Source organism: Mauremys reevesii, linkage group 5 (assembly GCF_016161935.1).
Source record: "Mauremys reevesii isolate NIE-2019 linkage group 5, ASM1616193v1, whole genome shotgun sequence".
Lineage (NCBI taxonomy): Eukaryota > Metazoa > Chordata > Testudines > Geoemydidae > Mauremys > Mauremys reevesii.
The window spans coordinates 54,315,366-54,337,778 of record NC_052627.1 but is presented as its reverse complement, the minus strand read 5'-3'; positions in this window follow the sequence as shown (position 1 = coordinate 54,337,778).

The window sequence follows — 22,413 nt, the reverse complement described above, 5'->3', positions numbered from 1 at the left end:
AAACAAGCACGTGTTTTCATCCTCTTAAAGCAGCATGCATGAAGTAGTTCACTCAGATGGTGCACTTCTTAGGGCATCTTACCACACAACTACACGGAAAGCTGAAGTTTATTTTCAGTGGCTCTTTGACAATCAATCTATGAAAAGAATTTTTCATTTTGTTTATGTACAAAGACCTTTTTCTGAAAAGTTGGTGAATTTTGTTTCTCAGCTGAACTAAAATCCACAGTTTTGGTTCTTCCTTTCCCATCCTGCAGAGAATGGCTGCTCCTCCTGTAGGTTATCCAGTACGAGCCTGAAAAAGATTAAGATGGTCTGCAGGGAGATATTTCATCAGAATTTATTACTGTTGCAGCCACCATAAAGGCTTTTATTTAAGTCTGCCTTTTGTGTTAAAATCCATGAAAATTGTTAATACTGTGACAAATTGGAAACGTTATAGACGTTCTTCATGGAATTTTCCAGGAGCGGACACAGTGACCCAACGATTCAGCAGATGGCAACCCAGCTAACTTGCCTTTAGCTTTTTGACGTTTTGTTGACAAATTGTTTGTTTATGAGCTGAATTCTATGGTTACTTTTTATTTGTTGCGGATCACCAAAGTTACATGGTCCCAGATTGTAGGTATCTTTGACAAATCTTTGCAGTCCTCGCTCAACAGGAGAAAAACAAGAAACTTTCCACATCCAAAAGAAGCCAGACCACAAAACAGAACTTTCCCTGACTGAGCTGCCACTAACCCTAATCCAAGCCATAAAAATCTGAACCTCATTGAAACCTCAACACTCCCCAGCCACATGGCCAAATAAATAAGCCATGCAGTGTGCCCTAGTAGTAAACAAATTTAGGCTATTTCAGACCAAGTTTAGGGAGTGAATTCCAAAGTTAAAGGATTATCTGAGAGAATGCCCTGCAATTTAGATTATAAACTCTTTAGGACAGGGACTGTCTTTGTTCTGTGTTTGTGCCTAGCACAGTGGGAGCTTGGTCCATGACTGGGGCTCCTAGTGCTATGGTAATAAAAGTAAATATTAATAATAATAATAATAGCAGAGTATCAGACCTTAATACCTCTGAATTTAGCCTGTTTTTCACTTTCACCTCCTCCTTTTCTTCCAAAATGTTTGGGAAGTCAGCAGCAGCCTGTCATAGAGCACACTCAGCAGCCATGGAACCATATTTCCAAGGCAAGCACTAACATAAATCTTTCCATCAGCAGCATCTGGCTTTCTGATTGGTTATATGAATGGCAGTCCAGCTGGTTTTAGTGGCTTGTTAATATCAGGGTACTTATGTTGACTGGATTGTCCCATCTTCCAGAATGCCTTATATCTGTTGTCATGGTCTTGATTCTAAAGATGTACTATGGAAAAAAAATCTAGATACTTTTGAATATAATGGTGGTACCTGCCTAATTTTGAGTACAATGGGCTTTTGACTACCCAGACAGCCCTTATTCACTAATGATAGGTCATGTCGTTTGAATTTCAAATGTGAGCTGGTCCTGAAGGAGGTTAGTTTAAGTTCAGGTTTCCTTTTGTTTAGAAGCTGCATCGTTTTTCCACAGGCTCCATATAGCTGGCACTCTGAAGAGAGCTGCCTGAGGACAAAAGGAAGCACAACATAAAATATAAACTGTTCAAAAGTGGTTTGTTTTGTTTTTTTTGTTTGTTTTAAAGAAATCCCTGCAACTAGATACACTGAAGTACGGGCTATGTTTTCACATATTAGCACGTAAACTGCATTTGCATAATTGGTTGTCAGTGGCAGTTGCACATACATGAAAGCAGAATTTGGCCCAAATTACACAGGGAAAGAAAGTGTTGTATATTTTCTTGGTTTTGCTTGACATTTCAGTAAAGCGCAATAGTCACTCATTTCATTTCTGATTATTCAAGCTAACTTTCCTTAGTAAGCAACAGAAACCCCCAAAATGGCAATATGAGGCAGAGTATGGTCTGTTTGCTTCCATGTCTTTAAAGTGCGGAGTCCATGATAATAACTCATGCTGCTGCTCCGCTCAATAGTGGTGAGATGTTGGCCTCATGAAGACTAGCATGGTGTCATTGCTAGCTATCAGCTGTGGAAAAGTCATATTATTGAATAAAAGTGTTGGCAGATGGGTAGCCTCCAATTATACTTCAACTGGCCTCCCCATCTGATATGCAGATTCCTTATCAGTCTATCATGTAATGTTGTACACCCAAGGCTATCTGCTGTCTTTCCTGTGCCAAGTGTAGTATTATGAGCTGAAAGTTAAGTCAAGCAAATGTACACAACACAAAAGAGGCTGCATTACCTGTAAAAATTCTGTTTTTTTCTCTTTCAAAAAGTTGATAGAAATAATGACCATAGTGCAAGATATTTTCTTGGAATTATTGACATGCCTGATCACTAGCTCTCCCCAGTCAGTCATTAATCCCCAGAAAGTACTCTACACCATAATTGTAATTGGATAAATAATAAGCTATGATGATCTTGTAACTGATTGTGGCCCATCATTATACATGCCATCTGCAAGGAGTATACCCTTTGCAACTGGTTCACTGTCACATCTCACCACTGTTCGCAAACACAGTAGTACAGATGTGTTAAAGCCAATGGTAGCAGCAGGTGTTCAGCACCTGTGAAAATCATGCCATTTTCATTTCAGTGCCTAAATATAAATTTAGGAATTTAAGCACTCAGGTTTGAAAATGTTGGTCTATATGGTTAGTCACAGAAATGTATTCCATTGCACTTTCCTCTGTAGTTCATGCAACATGCCTGTCATTTAAATTAGACATCATCTGGATTTGGGAGAATATCAGAGAAAGGCAAACAAACTGCACATACTTAAGATTTTTATCAGGGCCCTGGTAGAAGCTCTACCAAGTGAGCCAAAGGGAGCCTCCTCTCAGCTGTGCTAGAAGGAGCTGGTAAGCTTGTCTCAGCTGGCCGTCACTCTGTTTAACAATATAGTAAGAGCAGGGAAGCATTATAGTACTCACTATAATTTCCCATCTTTGATCATTAATGGTTTCCTGTAGGATAACCAAAATATTGAAAATCATTTAGTAGAGGCTCTGATCTTACTCTAAGAATGTTCTCATAAATAGGGTTGCAGTCTGTCTTCCTCCTTTCCTCTTAAGATGATACCAAATGTAACAATTCTCTTTTTTGCCTGCTCAGGTTAGTACTCTACGAGTCTGCGCTAACTCTTGTTTGTTTTTACTGGATTCTGTATACCATGCAGGATTCTTATATAGTCAGAAAACAGGCTTTTATTGCACTGGATAAATATCATAAACCCATTAATAGTTATACCTTTTGTATTCCCTAGGCTCTGTCAGTGTAAAGAAAAACAGAAGCAGACAGTATAAGATAGTTATAAAAAGGTTAGTGTGGCTAAGAGTAGTGTTTTATAATACAAAGGCACATGCCCATTAACAATCGTCTGGGCAATAGATAATAGTCTGGGCAATTGAAACAACACACTTGTAGAAATTTTTTAAAAGTAAGTTTACATACTGGCTTTCATTTAACTTATCAGCTAAAACACAATCCAACATGTACCCCTAACTTGTACTTAAGTATGTAAAGAAGCTTGTTCTGATCAGGGGCGGCTCTAGCCATTTCGCCGCCCCAAGCACGGCGGCATGCCGCGGGGGGCGCTCTGCCGGTCGCCGGTCCCGCGGCTCCAGTGGACCTCCCACAGACGTGCCTGTGGAGGGTCCGCTGGTCCCATGGCTCCGGTGGACCTCCCGCAGGCGTGCCTGCGGATGCTCCACCGAAGCCGCAGGACCAGTGGACCCTCCGCAGGCACGCCTGCGAGAGGTCCACCGGAGCCGCCTGCCGCCCTCCCGGCGACCGGCAGAGCGCCCCTCGCGGCATGCCGCCCCAAGCACGCGCTTGGCGTGCTGGGGCCTGGAGCTGCCCCTGGTTCTGATATAAAAAACCTTTTAAATGAAAGAAAAGAAACACATCGCTGCATTTATAAAGCAACTGTGTAGGATCTGTACAATCTGGCAAGGTGTTAAGCATCCTTAACTACCACTGACTTCAATGGAGGTCAAAGAGACGCAGTACCTTGAAGGATTGGTCCCTTAGTACAGTGGTTCTCAACCAGGGATACTCAGAGATCCTCCAGGGAGTATATCAACTCATCTAGCTGGTTGCCTAGTTTTACAACAAGCTATATAAAAAGTCCTATCGAAGTCAGTATAAACTAAAATTTCATATAGACAATGATGTGTTTATACTGCTCTGTATACTATACACTGAAATGTAAGTACAATATTTGTATTCCAATTGATTTATTTTATATGGTAAACATGAGAAAGTAAGCAATTTTTCAGTAATAGTGTGCTGTGATACTTTTGTATTTTTATGTCTGATTTTATAAGCAAGTAGTTTTTGAGAGGTGAAACTTGCGGGTACATAAGACAAATCAAAGGCCTGGTCTACACTAGGACTTTAATTTGAATTTAGCAGCGTTAATTCGAATTAACCGCGCACCCGTCCACACCAGGAAGCCATTTAATTCGACCTAGAGGGCTCTTTAGTTCGAATTCGGTACTCCACCCCGACGAGGGGAGTAGCACTAAATTCGACATGGCTATGTCGAATTAGGCTAGGTGTGGATGCAAATCGAACTTAGTAGCTCCAGGAGCTATCCCACACTGCACCACTCTGTTGACGCTCTGGACAGCAGTCCGAGCTTGGATGCTCTGACCAGCCACACAGGAAAAGTCCCGGGAAAATTTGAATTCCTTTTCCTGTCTGGACAGTTAGAATCTCATTTCGTGGTTGGACATCGGGGCGAGCTCAGCAGCACCGGCAGCAATGCAGAGCTCTCCAGCAGAGGAGTTCATGTAATCTCTGAATAGAAAGAGGGACCCAGCATAGACTGACCGGGAACTCTTGGATCTGATCGGTGTGTGGGGCGAGGAGTCTGTGCTTTCGGAGCTGCGCTCCAAAAAACGGAATGCAAAGACCTACGAGAAGGTCTCCAAAGCCATGAGAGACAGAGGATACAGCCGGGATGCAATGCAGCGCCGCGTGAAAATCAAGGACCCCAGACAAGGCTACCAAAAAATCAAAGCGGCAAACGGACGCTACGGAGCCTGCCACCACTGCCCCACCAGTGACCATGGACTCTGACGATGGGACAGTGTCGACGGCCAGTTCCTCGGCGATGTTTGCGGACGGGGAAGATGAGGAAGGGTTTGTGGAGGACGAGACAGGCGACAGCGCTTACAACGCTGTTTTCCCCGACAGCCAGGATCACCACCGTCACGGAGATCCCCTACCAACCCTCCCCGGCCATTAACCCGGATCCTGAATCAGGGGAAGGAGCAGTCGGTAAGTGCTTTAAACATGTAAACTTTTATTCTTAATATAACAGGAATCTGAAGTATGTGAAAAGGAGGTCTCTCTATATATGGGGATAGAACAGAAATCCTCCTGGCAGATCTCCACGAAGCTCTCCTGGAGGTAATCGAAAAGCCTCTGCAGGAGGTTCCTGGGGAGAGCTGCCTTATTGGGTGCTCCGTGGTAGCACACTTTTCCGCGCCAGGCTTTCATGAGGTACTCAGGGAGCATTGCCTCCACGAGCATGGCTGCATAGGGCCCTGGTTTGTGCTGGCTTTCACGCAGCATGCGCTCTCTATCTCCTTCAGTGACCATCCTCAGGGTGATCTCGCTCGGAGACTCCTGCATCTAATTAGGGGAATTACTGTAATGTTACGCCTGCTCCAAAGTATTTTAAAAAAATCTCCGGACAGACGGCATAGCAGAGACTCAGCACGCTGCTGCGTGACAAGCGTAACGGAAAGCCAAAGAATCAAATGGATGCTCATGGAGGGAGGGGGGACTGAGGACGCAAGGTATCCCACAGTTCCTGCTGTCTCTGAAAAGCATTTGCATTCTTGGCTGAGCTCCAAATGCTTCTAGGGTCAAACACAGGGTCCGCGGTGGGTCAGGGCATAGCTCGGCAATTTACGCACCCCCCCCACCCCCAGAAGTGAAAGGGAAAACAATCCTCTGTTGACTCTTTTACATGTCACCGTATCTTTACTGAATGCTGCAGATAGATGCGATGCTACAGCACTCAACACCAACATCCTTGCTCCCACCTCCCCCGCTATGGGTGGCTGATGGTGCAATATGACTGGTATCCGTCCTCATCATCATGAGCTTTTTGGCACGTGGTGCAGTGCAAAAGGACTGGTAGCCATGCCGACTAGCATCTGTCAGGTCCCCCAATGTCAGGTGCACCTAATTTTTCATGGTAGATGGTGCAGTATGGTTGATAACCGTCTTCATCATAGCAACAGGGGGCTGAGCTCCATCAGCCCCCACCCTTCATGTGTAAAGAAAAGATTCAATTGCCCCTGGACTAGCAGCAGGATGCTGGGCTCCTCTCCTCCACACTCCTTAATGTCCTATCTGGACTATCATAGCAACTGGAGGCTGCCTTCCACTCATTTCTCACTAACAAGTCACTGTGTCTTATTCCTGCATTCTTTATTACTTCATCACACAAGTGGGGGGACAATGCTATGGTAGCCCAGGAAGGCTGGGGGAAGAATGGAATGAACAGGTGGGGTTGTTGCAGGAGCACCCCCTGTGAATAGCATACAGCTCATAATCTATGCAGGATCTGACACAGAGCAGCTGTGCTCTCTGGTTCTCTGATACAGTGGTTCTCTAGTACACTTGCCCATATTCTAGGCAGGACTGATTCTATTTTTAGATACCAAAAAGGAGGGATTGACTCAGGGAGTCATTCCCAATTTTAACTTTAGCCCCTGGCTAAGAGCAGCCAGGGGCACTTATGACAGCAGCAAATGGTGCAGTGCAAAAGGACTGGTAACCATGACCATCTTATTACCAATTTATGGTATGGTAGATGGTACAGTATGGCTGGTAACCATCTCTGCTGTCATGCAAAAGCAAAAGCATGCTGCTGTGTAGTGCTGCTGGACCACCTCTGTCAGCGGCATCTAGTACACATACGGTGACAGGCACAAAAGGCAAAACAGGCTCCATGGTTTCCACGCTGTGGCGTCTGCCAGGGCAATCCAGGGAAAACAGGCTTGAAATGATTGTCTGCTGTAGCTTTCCCGGAGGAAGGGATGACTGATGACATTTACCCAGAACCACCCGCGAAAATGGTTTTTGCCCCATCAGGCACTGGGATCTCAACCCAGAATTCACAGAGACAGACTAGACTGTGTTCATTGTTCGCAAAAATGTATCTTTGCAAGGAATTCACTCCCTTTTTCCCATCACACAGCTTCGACTGTCTCCAGACCTGCCACAGCATCCCCCTCACAGAGGCTGGCAAAGATTAGGCGGCAAAAGAAAAAGACATGGGACGAGATGTTCGCTGAACTTATGGGGTGCTCCCGAGACGAGGCGGACCAGCAGAGCCAGTGGAGGGAGACCCTCTCTCTGTACCAGCGCTCACACAGCGAACGGGAGGAGAGGTGGCATGAGGAAGACAAGCAGGCGACTCAAACGCTGCTTGGACTAATGAGGGAGCAAATGGACATGCTCCGGTGCCTTGTGCATGTTCTGCAGGACCTCAGGCAGGAGGACAGAGCCCCCCTGCAGTGTATCTGCAACTGCCCTCCCCCGCCACAAAGTCCCATACCCCCTTCACCCAAAATAACCAGAAGGAGGGGCGCCAGAGGCCGTGAAAACTGTCACTGCACCCCAGCAGAGTGCTCAAGTACCCAAAAGCTCTCATAGCCTAAATTTTGAGAAGTCCTTTCCTTCCCGCCTCACCCAAGCCCCCATCCCAGTTTCATCCCCTAACTGTCTAGTTGATAATAAAAAATACTTTTCTGTTAATTACTGTTTCCGTCATGTTCTTTTAGAGGAGACTGTGTTTGAAGGGGAAGGGGTTGGTAATTGGACAGGACAATCACCTTTACCAGGGTACAGACATGGGGCAGGATCAGCAGCAGGTCACACACACCCTGCAGTCAGTAGGCACCCTGGTCGGTATGGGAGGTGGTTTGCAGGTTCTGTGTGGGTGGGGGGGGTACGTGACTTTGTAGCGGGGGAGGAGGGTTACAGATCTCATGCAACGGTCCCTGTCCTGGACCACAGAGCCACACAGCAGAGGAATCTGTATCCGTCCTCCCCCGCCAAAAGGCCACATAGCCCCCGCACACAGAGTCCCAAAAAGGAGGGATGGCAGGCTCCGTTGAAACATCCAGTCCGGCACTGCAGACCGCTCTGGGAGCAGGAGCCTGTCATTCCTCGAGTTTACAGGCGGTCTTTACATCACTGCACACCCTACCCAGCACAGTCCGTATCCCAGTTTCAAACCTGTAACGCAAAGTCATCAATAAAGAAACCTTTGTAAAGTTACAGTGGAACATGTATTTTATTTTTAAACGTGTGTTGGAAGTTGGGGAAGCGGGGTGGGCGGGGTATGTAACTGCAGATGCTAGTCAACAGTAACTTGGTAAAGAAACAGGGGCAGGTTCAGCTTCTCTGTAAAGAAACTGAACAGTCACAGGTCACGCTGCTCACTGCTTGCTGGTACTTGAAGAGTTCCTTGTCGCTGTGCAAGGCGCCTGCACAGAGCTTCACGAGCCAGGGCATTAGCGGGTAGGCTGGGTCCCCGACGATCACTATAGGCATCTGCACATCCCCAAGACTTATTTTGTGGTCCGGGAAGAAACTACCTTCCTGCAGGCGTCTAAACAGACCAGAGTTCCTGAAAACATGCACGTCATGAACTTTGCCTGGCCACCCGACGTTGATGTTGGTAAAACGTCCCCCATGGTCCACCAGTGCTCGCAGCACCATTGAAAAGTAGCCCTATTTCTCAGCAGCTGACTGTGGAAGAGGTGGACGATAAGGTGCGAGGAGTTGAAAACGGCCATAACTGCAGCGGGATCCGTGCTCAAAGTGCTGTGGCGCCCGCGCTGTCACTGAGCAGAAAAGTGCATGAACAGATTGCCCGCAGGCGCTTTCAGGGAGGGAGGGAGGGCGGGCGTGATTGACGGTTCAATGATGACAGTTACCCAAAACCACCCTCGACACATTTTTCCCCCCAGCATGTATTGGGGGAAATCCCAGAATTCCAATGGGCAGCGGGGAGTGCGGGAACTGTGGGATAGCTTCCCACAGTGCACCGCTTCCAAAGTCAACGCTGGCCCCGTTACTGTGGACTCACACAGTCGAACTAGTGTATTTAGTGTGGATACACAACTTCGACTTCATAAGGTCGATTCCACAAATTCGAATTAAGTTGATTCGAAATAGTCTTGTAGTATAGACATACCCATACTCTTGAAAGGGGTACAGTGATCTGGAAAGGTTAGTACACAGGTCTTACATGGTAAATATTTACTCCTTTTCATGTAGATATAGACGTACCCCAGTCAGTTTTTCCCTCATTGAAATTAATTGCTTATTTATGGGATACAACTTTAATATGCCCAAACTGCTCCCCTTTTTTGGCACTACAAAACTGTCAGTCTTTCTGAAGTAGCATAGTGAGCCGAATACTATCTTTGAGAGGAAATGGGAGGAGTCATCACACTCCACCTTTATTGGAAAATCACCTCCATCAAGCAAGGGATTTTTGTTAGTTTTTATAGTGATCACTTAAGAGGTTTCAACTGTGATGTCGTGCCTGGCTGTCTAGGGCCCCAAGCAGCCATTCTAACAGCTGGGAATAGCCAAAGTTCAATCACATTCCAGCCATAACTCCTTTTGCACGGCCCCAGGAAGTGAATGGTGGAGACCTGCTATATTGGGTTTGATATTTCATGGAGTACCTGCTTACTATTTAATTTTTTGTGGTGCCAGAAGATTTCACTGTTAAATCCCAACCAACCAATTTTTTTCCCCTGGTCAATTGAAAACATATATACATCTTATAACATCCACACACAAACATATATATATCCTATGTTCCCTAAAGAATTGCATGACTCCTATGAAGATTGTACAAATTCTCTTCTGGAGAGATGATTTTAATCAGCATATTACATGTAGCCTTCCAAAACTTGAAGTATTACAATAAATGAATGGTCTGAATTAGAGTGGCTGGATAGTGCATTGTCCTACTTGTTGATATAAATTCTTCTGGAAGAAGCAGAGATTTCTTTGACAGATGATTCATCATTTTTGTAGTCACTCTCTTGTGGCCACTTTGTATGAAAAATTTCCATTTTGCGAAGCATTTGCTAAGCATTGCATCTTTGGTTTTAGAGTACGCACTGCATTCCTTTTGACTTTAAGGGACCTTCATACAACATCCAACATTCTGTTAAAGGTTATGTTACCATAACACAGAGAGAAAGCACTTTCCATTCATGTTTATTATTGCTCTGACTGAGATATTGTTATAAACTTACTACTCATGAAAGTGAAACATAGTTCACTTAATACTATAACATACAAGTTAATGAAACAGTTTCTTTGGCTTACTTTTAAAGAACTTGATGTCTTTATGACCCATATGTATTCAAACTCAAACAATACGGCCAAGACTAAGAATTATTTGTAATTATACACCTTGTTTTAGAATTATACAGACATTTTAAAGACATGTTCATCCCAAAGCTATTACAGAGCCTATGGTGCTATTTCCAAAGTTAGGGCCAACTTTTGCACACTTCACTCATGTGACTATCCAATTCACATCAGAGGGGAGACTTGTCCATTTTATATCATCAAACAAGTGCCACATGCAAACTTCACTGCATTTAACCACAGTATTGAGGGAATCACAAGTCACTATTCAACATCAGTTGTTTCAAACTGAAAGCCTATTTAATTAATCATTTTTCATGTAATTTCTGCTGATTAATGAACATCCAACCCAAATGTTGTTAGGTACTATAGTAAGTAAGGCCCGGGTACTTCTCCCATTGGCTCTCAAATATTGACTTCAATGCCAGCTGAAGCAGGTCCCTGGCTAAGTTACTCAGTCGCCCGTTTGCATTTTGTTGGTACCCATATGCATCAAGTTTTTCATTATTCATGGCCCATGTCTAAACGAGTCACGTTGTTGATGTTTGGGGATTTGTAGCCATGTGCCTGTGACAACATTATGTAGAACTGGACCACATATGAAATTTGAAGAAGTATTATCAAGTGAGATAAAGTATATAACTTGAATTTTGAGCATCCCATGATTCCAGGTGGAATTGATTTGTCCTTAAATCAGAATTGAACTTACTAGTGTAAATTCTGATGTTTTTATTACACCTGACATGACAATTGTAGGCGCTGACATCCAGACACCTATTTTAGAACTATAAAGATCTACATAATTGTCAGCTTCTTTTCCACTCCAAAGTTATTCATGTTTTAATGATCCATAGGTACTTCCTATGGGCAACATTCAATGCTGTGACTCCTTTCTTTGTAGCCTATATGCCTGATGGCTCTACAGAAACTGTAGTAGCAGATACAGAGAGTAAAATGTAGGGGAGTAGTATCAATGCCTGTGCAGTTAAGAAATACATTTCAGACACAGATTCAACTGTCAAGGCATATGTGCCAAGAAAATACAAACTATAGTTCAGTGTGCCCCAGGAGTCTGTAGGTGAAGTTGCTGTAGAAAAAAGGAAGTCCTGAGAAAGATGCTTATGGTGTAGACTATATGTGAGACTCTGAAGCTTTACTTGGCAATCTGGAGAACTTTATAAGGAGAGAGTTTGTTTGAATTCAGCCACCCTTATAACCAGCATGGTGGGCCTTACAACAAATGTTGTATTCTCTTTCATTTAGACAACTATGTCTTCAGTTCTAAATCAGTCATCTGAGTTAATATGAGAGGTGGAGGTTTCCAAGTCATACCAATCACACCCTGATAGTCAGATAGCCTTCTTTTTTAGGGATCCCTCTTTCAATCCAGAGAAAATCTCTCGGGAAGTCACTCCTAATCATGAAGGGCCACTGAAAAAATGGAAATCTGACCTCTTTTCCTTCTAGCTGTGGGTCTAGAGTGACTGATGGCACTTCTGTGTCCACAGTCAACTAAGAAACATCAATACCAGGTTAGCTATGGAGATACCCTTTATCCCAGGGCGAACATATATCCTAGTTACTTATTTTCTCCACTAGAACTGTATTAGTTCTGCTAGCACTTTCTCTGAAAGGGAATGAAAACCTCTGAAGGTGCTCAAAGAAAAGATTAGACAAATTCAGATTTTACCATCCTCACTTAGGCAACACTTCTGTTAGCATGAGTAAGGACTCTAGGATCATTATTACCTCTGTCCATCTCATTCTTTCTTGATGGAGGGAGGAGGTGGTGGTGGTTTTGTTTGTTTGTTTGTTTTTTGTGAAAACAGGTCGGATAACTCAGTGTAAAATAATTCAAAATATCAGCTCATGTTAATTCAGAAATGGTATGCACACAGATCCAGGCTAGGAAACCAAATTGATAAAACAAAGCTTATTATTTATTTATTTATTTATTTATTTATTATTCAACAGGCCTTAACTGTAGTTCTCTCACCATGGAAAAACAATACAAACCAACCCCTCCACCTTCAAATCAGAACCTTTTTCATAGATGCTGTAGTGGCCATTGTACTACAAAATAGTAGAACAATAGAAACAAATTTTCCTCTTTAAACTGATCTATTTTTTGTACATATTCTGTTTATGGAGCTGTGCTGTCTTATGAATTATATTCTGATTTGGCATGCTTGAAAGTGCATCCATTTAGTATAATACATTATCCTAAAACACGGTTCACAAATGTTTTCAGAGTGTGGATCACATATTTATATAGAGATGGTCATCTGTTCCACTTCTCCTCACATGGACTACTTCCCCTTCCATTCTTGGTCACAGTGACAACGTCCCCTTTGCAACTAGACAGGCAACCTCTCCTGGTTTTAGCTATATTTAAATGTGATTAAATGGCAGATAAAAACAATGAGAGTTAGAACCCTATGACCACCACTTCTTTGTGAGCCACCAGCCAGAGCAGTGTCAAACACCATTGGCCCATGTGTCATAGCCTGAGAACTATTGTTCTATCAGGTTTAATATTTTCTAGTATTTTATCTTTTTAAAAGGGCCCGCGGCTCCGGCCGCTGCTGCCGCTACTGCAGCAGCAGCTGGAGTCCTGAGCTCATTAAATTGCTGCTGAAGGCCCAGACAGCGTGGGCCAGGTAGTGTGGATGGGCTGGCTGGGGGACACTGACCCCCAGTCCCGCCCCTTCCACCAGAGGCGCCGCCCCTTGGGGGGGCAGAGCTGGCCCCCATACCGGTAAGAGTTCAATTTTACTTTCACCCCTGTAAGCAGCCAATGCAAAATAAAACCAACAGCAACAGAGGACTTTTGTAGTGAGAAGTCCGGATACCCATAAACACATGGTAAGGGCTGTTACCTGTTATTTTAAAATGTAATATGTGAAACAAGTGTTTGTTAATTTGAAGAACTAGCACTACCATCATACACATATGTAGGTTTCCCCACACTCCTATACCAATATATCTCAGTCCTGTCCTGTGACTCTTCAACTTATTATTCTAGTCCTGGGGTGAAATCCTGACCCTATTGAACTCAAAGGGAGTTAGGTTAGGCTTCAGCCCATGGGCTTCTTTGAATCAAGACTGCCAAATTCTGTAGCTATGTTAGGATGTGTGCATGAGGTCTGCAGAGGAGGTCTGTAGAGGGTAGGCTTGTTTCACATATCCAATTTACCATTAGCATTCTCTAAAGCAATGTCATCTCTGTAGTTTTACAATGTGAATATTTCTACATATATCACACTGTAACAGGGTGCTGTCCAGGAGGTCCTGAGCCAGCCCTCTGTTAGCCTAGCTCCAATTAAGAAGCATTAATTGGGGCTGGCTGAGTATGCCACACCTAATTGATAGAAGGGTGCAGGGGTCCGAAAGTGTGAGGGAAACTGAAGAATGTCGTTACACACACACACAGACAATTAAGCGTTTTTTTTGTACATTCCCTTGTATATTTCTGAATACTACAATAAAAGCAAAGCAAAATGCTTCCTAATAAAAGGAGAATCATGGTTTATAAAGGAATAACGTTAAGGAAGGAATCCATTATAGGAATCCATAACACACCTAAAGAAATCTGTACCATACAGAGGCAGTAACAAAAAGAGGAAAAGTCAATAAATCTGAGGGTAATGGAATTTAGACAACAAGCCATGGAGACAAATCTAACACCTGCCAGCAGTGGAATGTGTCAGAATAATATCATGGTAGCTGTTACCTGGTAGATCATCAGAAATCTGAGAAATGTAAAGATTAGAATGTAGCAACTCGGAGCAATGCCAAATGTCTTGAAACATATATCTGCCTGAACAAGGAGAATATAAAACAATAATCCTTTAAAAGATCCTATAAACATAATCAACCAAATTAAAGCATGAACAACATTGATATCAGAACTTTGGCACAAAATCTGGAGCAGCTGTAATCTCAGAAGAATGCCAGAATATAGCAATGGGATTCAGCCCCAAAATTCATATTCAGACTTGAAAGGCCAGATTCTCTGGTCCGCTGCTCTGTCCTTGTGCCACTGCCGAATCATGAAGCGATTAGAGATTGGCTGCATCCCCTCTCTAGTGTGGGGGAGTCCCCAGAGGGAGAAGAGGATGAGTTGCTGGGAGTTCTGTATTTCCCTCCTCAGCCCCTGCCAAGGGGAGAGTCTGCGGAGGAAGCAGGGCCGGCGCTTCCATTTAGGCGACCTAGGCAGTCACCTAGGGCTCCAGGATTTGCGGGGGTGGAGGGGGGCGGCATTTTGCCGGGAGAGCGGCAGGCGGCTCTGGTGGACCTCCCGCAGGCGTGCCTGCGGAGTGTCCGCTGGTCCCGCGGCTCTGGTGGAGCATCCGCAGGCACGCCTGCGGCAGGTCCACCGGATCCCCGGGACCAGCGGCAAAATGGGTAGAGCCGGCCCTGTGCCTAGGGCGCCAAAAACCCTGGCGCCGCTCCTGGGAGGAAGTATGGCCAGAACATAGTGCATGCTAACCCGAGGTAGATCCCTGGAGGCTGCTTATGGCATAGATGTCCTTTAGGCTGTCATCATTCTGTAACATGCCCTCCAGGCTGTGCAAAGTGATGTCACTGACATTATCATGTGACTTGCTGTAATAATTAGGCCTGCAAAATTATCCTAATTGTGAGCTCCACTGTAAAAAGTATGTGAAAGTTTATAAAAGATCACAATAACCTGTAACAACAAATGTTGATGGGAAAGGGTACAAAAACAAGACAGAGACTGAATTCACCCAAACAAAAGGGCATCCTGATATAACTCAAGGACTCTGTTAAGATCATGTCTGGTTCCACACTTTTCTTGTTTACCAGACATCAGTGAACCAAAATTGGTGTGTTGGAAACTAGGCCTAGCTGGTGGACAAAATAATGAGGGAATCAGCTATTCTGCCCACCATTTGTGGATCCTTAAGGAAAGAGACTTTGGGAGAAAAACTGACTACTGGAGCAAGCTTCATGGCTGCCACCCCAACAATCTCCTGGGACTGCAGGCCTTCGTCAGCCTGATCCTAGAGAAGTCCTGACCAGGCCAGGCCAGAGAAAGTGACCTAGATGACATCACCACCTCTACTGGCTCCCGCTGAATCTCAAACACCTCCAGGGATGAAACAGGATTGGAGTTCTACAACCACAGCTCCAGTTCTTCTTCTCTTTTCCCCCAAAAGGACAGTTGTTATAATCTTTGATACCATCTAAGAGACTCTCAAACAACAGGAGTGGGGGCATTCCTTCTAAAAGCTCTCTCCAGCTAAATAGAAAAGGGAACAATATGGATGTTGTTAAAATGAAAGCCTTACTTAATACTTTACATTTCAAGTGCTTTAACTGTTTGTCCTTCTTTTCAGTATCTTTAATAAAATGTTGGAATTATTTTAATGGCATGTTTGCCATGGTACTAAGCAGATTGAGGTCTGTGTAACCAAGCACCAGATCTTATTTAATACTGTTTAATGTTTAATACCTACATGCCTCCAGCTTTCACCCAGAACACATCACACGATCCATTGTCTACAGCCAAGCCCTAAGATACAACCATATTTGCTCCAAAACCTCAGACAGAGACAAACACCTACAAGATCTTTATGATCTTGTAGTTTTCTTAAAACTACAGTAGCCACCTGAGGAAATGAGGAAACAGACTGACAGAGTGAGACAGGTACCCAGAAGTCACCTACTCCAGGACAAGCCCAGCAAGGACAATAACAGACCACCACTGGCCATCAAGTACAGCCACCAGCTAAAACCTCTCCAGCACATCATCAACCATCTACAACCTATCCTCGAAAATGATCCCTCACTCTCACAGACCTTGGGAGGCAGGCCAGTCCTCGCTTACAGACAGCCCTGCAACCTGAAGCAAATACTCACCAGCAACTACACACCACACCACAGATACACTAACCCAGGAACCAATCCCTGTAACAAACCCCATTGCCTACGCTGTCCCCATATCTACTCTAGTGACACCATCAGAGGATCCAACCACATCAGCTACACCATCAGGGTCTCATTCACTTGTACATCTACTAATGTGATATATGCCATCATGTGCCAGCAATGCCCCTTTTCCATGTACATTGGCCAAACTGGACAGTTTCTATGTAAAAGAATAAATGGACACAAATCAGACATCAAGAATGATAACATACAAAAGCCAGTAGGAGAACACTTCAATCTCCCTGGACATTCTATAACAGATTTAAAAGTAACCATCCTTAAGCAAAAAAACCTTCAAAAACAGACTTCAAAGAGAAACTGCAGAGCTACAATTCATTTGCAAACTTAACACCATTAATTTGAAGCTGAATAGGGACTGGGAATGGCTGGCTCACTACAAAAGCTATTTTCCCTCTCTTGGTCTTGACACCTCCTCATCAATTATTGGGAGTGGACGACATCCAACCTGATTGAATTGGCCTTGTCAATACTGGTTCTTCATTTGTAGGGTAACTCCCTTCTCTTCATGTGCCTAGATTTATGCCTGTATCTGTAATTTTCACTCCATGCACCTGAAGAAGTTGGTTTTTTACCCACGAAAGCTTATGCCCAAATAAATCTGTTAGTCTTTAAGGTGCCACTGGACTCCTCCTTGTTCAAATAAATTATATGTCTACCCTGCTTTGACCATTATTCTGTTGACACCCTCACAAAATTCTAATACACCTCTACCCTCGATATAATGCTGTCCTTGGGAGCCAAAAAATCTTACCGCGTTATAGGTGAAACCGTGTTATATTGAATTTGCTTTGATCCACCGGAGTGTGCAGCACCGCCCCTCCCCCCCCTGGAGCACTGCTTTACCACGTTATATCCGAATTCGTGTTATATCGGGTGGTGTTATATCGAGATAGCGTTGTAGTTTGGTGAGACCATTTCCCTTTATAAAAGCTAGGCTGGTTTCTTCATATCCTCTCTTGCTCATGTAGGCTTTTTAAATAAAATCTTTAATGACTGTTTCAATTTTACTTGATACTAATGTAAAGCTCACTGGTCTGTAGTTCCCTGAATCACTTCCAGGATCTTTTTAAAGATAGATACAACTCTGGCTGCCCTTTAGTATGGTAGTGGATTTTAATAATAGACTCTGGGTGGGATTTTTCAAAAGTCCTCAGCATTGGCCTAACTCTGCTCCCACTGCCGTTGACTTCTACAGGAGCAGAGTAAGGCCAATGCTGGTTACTTTTGAATGTCCCACTTACATGTATTTGTTAGCTCAGCCTAGACTTTATTGGCAGCCGTAGTAGGGAGAATCTACATCAGCAGCTCTAAATCCAAGACAAGACTGATTTCACAGCAAGTGCAGAGAAGATCAGGAGAAAAAGGGAAAGAACCTGAATTTGTGACTACTTTAGTCCCTGAGTTGTGCTGCCTTTGAGGATAATTAGGGGTCAAGTTTCTCCTTTTATGCCTTACCATTATCACAAACTCACTTTCCTTGTAAATTAATCAGAAACTATGAGATTCTCCCTCTCCTCATATAATATACAGAACTGTTGGAGCTACAAAAAGACAGTTCATATCACAGCAAAGTAGTTTAAACTGTTACCTTTCCATATTAAAAAAAAGCAACAACAAAAACCTTCATTCGCGAATTGGATTTACAATGGAAGTGACTGAGCTGATATAGTAATTGGAGAAAGCAGTGGAGTGAAATTTCCAAACTAACCAGTAAAATGGCTTTTTAATCCATAAATGTCTTAGTGTTTTGTTTGCCCTATAATTGAAATTTCTTGTATTATATAAATACATTGGGCCCGAGTCTTTCACATCAGATTTAGAACTTCTATAATACTATTGGCCTCAGTTGAGTTCCACATGATTTTCACTGATGTGAATAGGAGCATAATCAGGCCTATTGGGTAGAAACGGGGGTGCACTTAAGGATGGGAAAAAAGGGGCTTTAGGCCATGTTTCACCCTTTCCTCCCTTCCCTCAGCCTGGGGACGGTCAGGAGACAGTTTGGTTCATGTACTATTTTAGAGCAATCTTAGAGCCATTGTATAATGCACAGATTGGAATGGTGCCCTAAGGGTGCTCTCACTAGGCTAAGATTTCCAAAGTGCAATGCACTCCAGCTATGACCCTCCCACCCTTTCCTACACCAACATGCTCACTATACGTGGAGAGGCCAAGAGCACGCAGTGTAGACACATGCCTCCTTTGTGCCATTCCACAGGAGGAACGTTTCTCAAAGAAACTGAAACGGGGGTTGGTTTTGTTCTTCACCTGAATTTTGAGAGGCTCAAACAAGAGCTGATTCTTTGGTGTGGGTGTTTCTTGTTCTAGAATGAACAAATAATGCTTTCAAAAAGGAAATGGCAGGGAGAAACATAGTTTGAATGATCTTGACTTTTCTTTTTTCTTGCTAAGGAAAGCTATGGAAATTGGCATGTCAACTCATCCTAACCTGACCTGATCACAGGCATAGTCAAGTTTTATTAAAATGGTTTGGATCTTTCAAACAAGATATCGATAACTGAAATGGAGCAGAGAGACAGTGGCATCTGGTTTTAATGAATGTGGTCTGCTTATACTTGAAAGGAAAAGCATGCATGGAAAGACTGGACATTTTTGTTCAAAGAATCAAAGTGCAATAGTGTTTTTCAGTACCATCTATCTGTATGTTAAGAATGACCTCGGTGACTGTACTCAAGCAGTTGTTCATATTTTTTAGATTAAAATGTTATTGTTGAATCTGATATATATTTAGGGATTGTTTTTAGCCTGTACTTGTTTGCTTTTTCTGCAATCCAAAGCAAGATAATACTTTTGCTGTGAGCTCTATCAATTACTGCTCCCATTTTCAGATTACTTTGTTCAATATATTATGTATAAAAACATTTTCTGTTTCAGAAAACTGAAATTTGTTCCTATTGTTAAATGAAGACAAATACTGTTAACACTTAATAAGAAGGGACTTTTCCTCACTGCGCATATTAATATTTGATACAAAAGAACTATATTAAAAGAACTATAATGTTGCAAAGCAAAACACTCAAAAGTTAGGAAATATCAGGATTTAGGTTGCCTGTGCAACGTTAATTGTCACCCTGTGTATATGCATTATGTTATAGTATTTAATTACAAGATCACAAGACCCCAGTCTCTTTCTGTGAATGAGGCAGACAGTTAATATTTCTTTTTATCCTCATCATCCAGTGTGTGGCACTGCACACTAGCCAATTTTTTCAGAAATGTCCACTAATTTTGGTTGTCTCAGTAATTGAGTACCCAACTTGAGACATAATAGTTACTGAACACACACACAGTTCCCATTGACTTCAGTTTCAATTGTGAGTGCTCAGGACTTCTGAAAATCTGGCTGCAGTTCTCGCAAGCTGGGTATCCAAAATATCAGGAACATGTGGCATGTGGCTAGTGGCCAAAACTTTTGTTCGAATGACTTGCCCAGCATCCCATAGGAAACCTGTGACATCAGGGATAGACATAGTCTCCTGGGTTAGCGATGACTCTCTTAACAAAAAGGACTGTCCTTTTTCTTCCTGCATTCCCCCTGCTGCTCTGACTCTCAAGCCTGTGCACTGAAAGATTCATGAATGGTGTGATCATGTAATTAAAGACTAAATCATAATGTAGGCACTCACCTGAGTAGAACTGAGTGAGAAAATGATTTTTTTGGTTCAGGGGATGAACTAAAGCATCTTAAAAAGTTCTGTTTGATTTGAACCTCATCTTTTTTTGTTGTTGTTGAAAATTTTCATCAAATGGAAAACTAAAAAAAAAGGTTTGGGTTGACCAATATTAAATTTGTTCAATTTATCATTTTGGTTACAGTCAACCAAATTGACTTTTGAGTGCTTGACTTTGCAAGCTGAAAATTATTTTAATGTTGCTTTTTTAAAAAGGAATTTCCTAGGTTTTCAAGAAAAGAAAGCTGGAAACCTTCACAAAATTCCATTACATGCAATCATAATGGCCTCCATATGGGTCATCAGTAGGGTTTAAATGCAAGACCGTCAAAAGGTTAGCACAGTCCTCTACCACTTGAGCTCTGGTCTCTCCTGGCAGTGAAGCATCAATGGAGCCACATTAGTAAGCTTCCTGCAGATGGCACCTGACCTGGGAACCCTTAAAGAGGAACCCCTAATGTGAGGTGGGGGAGAGGGGTATGTGCAGAAAGACAATACCACCTAAATATTTGTATTAGCTTTCTGATCAGAGCTCCACAGATCATAGGTGAGGATAATGTACGTGCATTCTCCCAATCCCTGCTCTATCATCTCCTTCACAGACTGCCCCTCTCTTCCCTGGAACCTGAGAAAGGATCACAAGGAGTGCCATGACACTACTGCCATGAGTACGTCTTCCACACACAGAGGGGAGACACATGCTTGGTGGGTGCTCCCTGCCTCTAGATCTAGGGGATACAGTGGCCCAAGAGTATTTTAAAATGATACATTATGTTCTATTGATCACTGATGTATTCCAGCGTAGTATCTTTCTTATCCAAGTATTTTAAACTAATGGTAGAGACATGGAGAAGGATAAAATCACATTTGAATATGAACTTCTACCTGCATTGCTTTTGAAGTTTTAATCCTGGCTTTCACTTAAAAGTCACTGGATAAGTGCCCCAATTAGTTAAAGGTATGCAACATTCCTGATGCTTCCAGGTTTTTAATGCTGCAGTAAAACTGACTTTCAGCTACACTAACACTAATTGTGTCTTTGGATGCATTTGTTACGGTTCCAGGAGCTGAGAAATCAATGAAGTTAGCCAGGATAACTAAATAATTCTGTTAAATCCAAACTCTTGTAAAATTAAGGTTTAAAAAACAAATACACACTGTATTGCATTTGACCATTTACAATTTTTCTTTGGCTCCACCAGCCATGTAGATGTCTAATCAGGGGATTATCAAGTAGACTAGAGAAATATAACAAAGTTCTGCACTCTAGTAAATATTTGTATAGCAAAAGCCTGGAAAAAGTTCATGTTATATTTTACTGTTGATAATTTAATAAATCTATGGCATGCTTGAAACTGCACAGTAAATATCAGAATGTGTTGAATGATGTATCATGCAAAAATAATAATTTGATTAAGATTGGATGCATGGATGACAGTCATCAGAAAAATACCATTAGAAAATGCCTACATTAGCTACTTTAAAAAGGCTTGTATTTGAATCTTGCTAGTAAATAAAAGATGGAATAGAGACCATGTTTTACTCCAGTTTATAATTAAAACCAAAAAAGTAACATTGTGTGACAACATAGAATGCCAACAACTGAGGCAGAAATTGCCATGCTATGAAAACAAGATGACACCAATCACAAGATCTACAATTTCCTTCTATTACAGAGAAGAGACCAATGTGTAAACAACTGATTAAACTCCCTGAATCTGTGTTCTCTCTGTTTAAAGGACAGTATATAGCATGCTCTCTGCCACAGTAGTTTGTTTGCACTGAAATTAAGCAATAATGATCGAGGCACTGAGCATTTCCTGGGGATTAATGACCGGCTGGGAGGAGTTGATGGCCCGAAGAACAGCCTTTGGCCATTAACCCCAGCCGGTCATTAAGCCAGAGGAAATGCCCCGCACCAAGGTCTTTATTGCTTTTAGAAAACGAAAAAGAAGAAAAACAAACCCATAACTACATCAGTATTTGTTATAGGTTGTGACATTTACAATCAATTCATACATGCAGGGTATTTCCAGACAGCTAATACTTTGTATATTATTCAATCAGATTGTTTGAATCGCTCAAAATTACCCTGCTATCATATAGACCTGTAGAGTTGGCAGGAGACGAATTGAAGAAATGTAAGTTTAGCCCTACCTTTATTAATTTATTCTTCAATGTGATAGATAAATTATATTTAATTCTAATGTGATTTAAGTAAGGCAGAGGCATACTTTAAATAAGTATCTTTAAGTAGTC